The sequence below is a fragment of the Triticum dicoccoides genome, chromosome 7B, assembly GCF_002162155.2.
Source record: "Triticum dicoccoides isolate Atlit2015 ecotype Zavitan chromosome 7B, WEW_v2.0, whole genome shotgun sequence".
Lineage (NCBI taxonomy): Eukaryota > Viridiplantae > Streptophyta > Magnoliopsida > Poales > Poaceae > Triticum > Triticum dicoccoides.
Genome location: NC_041393.1, coordinates 736303128 through 736305372, shown reverse-complemented (window position 1 = coordinate 736305372; position 2245 = coordinate 736303128).

Genomic DNA, 2245 nt, shown 5'->3' with positions numbered 1-2245 from the left:
AAAAGGAGCATAGATGCTTATTTTTAATGACTTATTACAACTCAGAAATAAAAAGAAGAAAAAATAGTTGTGATTAACTTTACTAAAATATGAGCATAGATGCTTATTTTTAATGACTTATTACAATTCAAAAATAAATAGAAGAAAAAATAGTTATGATTAACTTTACTAAAAAATGAGCATAGATGCTTATTTTTAATGACTTATTACAACTCAGAAATAAAAAGAAAAAAATAAATATAGCAGAAAAGAAAAAAAACTATATAAAAAACTACTCAGAAATGAGCATAGATGCGCTTATAGAGAAAATTCAACTTAAATTCATAACAAATTTCAAGAAAAATTCGTATGAATTTAGGCTAAATTCCCTATATAAGGGCATCTATTTTCATTTTCAGAGGAGCTCAATAAGGCAGAGAGGGAGGGGCTTATAAACCGGTCTGATTCCCCTTCGGTTGGCGAGGTGGGACTAAACTATGGCCGCAACAAGGACCAACCCTTTAGTCCCGGTTGGTGGAATGGACCGGGACTAATGGGCGTCCTTTGGTCCCGGTTCAGGCCACCAACCGGGACCAATGGTGGTGGGCCAGGAGCGAGGGCCATTGTTCCCGGTTCGTCTCACCAACCGGGACCAATAGGTCCAGACGAACCGGGACCAATGGCCCACGTGGCCCGCCCGGCCCCTGGGGCTCACGAACCGGGTCCAATGCCCCCATTGGTCCCGGTTCTGGATTAAACCGGGACTAATGGGCTGGACCGGCCTGGACCATTGGCCCCTTTTCTACTAGTGGAGGTGCTCACCTGGATGGATGCGTGGTGGTGGCTACTCTTAGTCTGAGGCAATCCTTCTCTAGTTAATGACGATTTAATTTGGATTAGTGAACTGTTGCGTGATTGCGTCGGCTAAGGAAGGAGAGCCGACTTAATAAAAAACTCTAGTAGCAGCCCTAGGCCAACTTCAGTTCATGCTGATCTGTTATTTGTCCGAAAGAGCATCTACAGAGGTGACATTCATTCGCACAGTGATTGGGTAGGTTGCCTACACGTTTGAACCGGATATGAGGACGCCCGGATGCATCCGTCACGCCGGATCTGTTTAACATTGGGAAGATGTAAACAGAAGAAGGACAGGGCATGATCGCCGAGTGTGGTGTTGCAAAGGCCCAAGCTCCATGGAGCTCGTTTTGCAAAAAAAAAATCAAGAAATGTCAATTTTTTCGACAAATACATCAACTAATTTGATTATTTGCATGCTACACGAGAAAGAAAATATATGACCCAAATATATATATATATATTCGTATGCATCCTACTACCGGGTGTAGCAAAGAAAAGTGGGAGTAACTACACCCGGTAGTAGGAAAAATTTGTCCTATATATATATATATTTATGAAATATATATTCATGAAATTTTATACATGTATACGACAAGTATATGTCTACATGAAAACTTCTTTTTCAGATTTTTTTTAAGATGTGGCGTTTTCATACGAAATTCGACGACATTGCATTTGCTCTAATTTCGTGATAACTAAGAAATGACACAAATGATAGGAAATAAAAAATGAACAGAAGACAAAATGTAAGACATAGCTGACAATAGACAAAACGACGGAAATAAACAACAGTGAGAAGGGAAGGAGGAGGAGAAACAATATTTGAATAGATGGCTTGCCCTTGTACTACCAAAAATGCAACAGAGACAAACAAAATAATAAAAATCGTTGGCCCGGTGGCTTCCCATAAATATAAGCTAAGTATCTATTCCTTCTGATTAAGTGTCTAGTCATTCCGATCAGAGCTCTAATTTTTGAATTTTATGCACAAAAAGAGATAAGATGATGGACACCACAGAGCCGTGCAATTTACTCTGCTCAACCATGAAAATAGAGCACACGCAACCTCTGCCAAATATATTAGGAAAACAAATAGAGATTGTAGCTGCATCCGCTGAATTTTCTGCACTAGAAGAGATAAGACCATGGACACCACATATCTCTGCATGCTACTCTGTTCAACCAGGGAAAGCGAACACACACAACCTCAGCCATGTATAATAGGAAAAGAAATAAAAATTGTAACTTCATCTGCTGAATTTTCTGCGCTAGAAGAGATAAGACCATGGGCACGAGGACGAGAGAGCACACACAATCTCTGCCACATATAGTACGAAAACAAATAAAAATTGTAACTTCCTCCGCTGAATTTTCTGCACTAGATGAGATAACACAATGGACACCACAG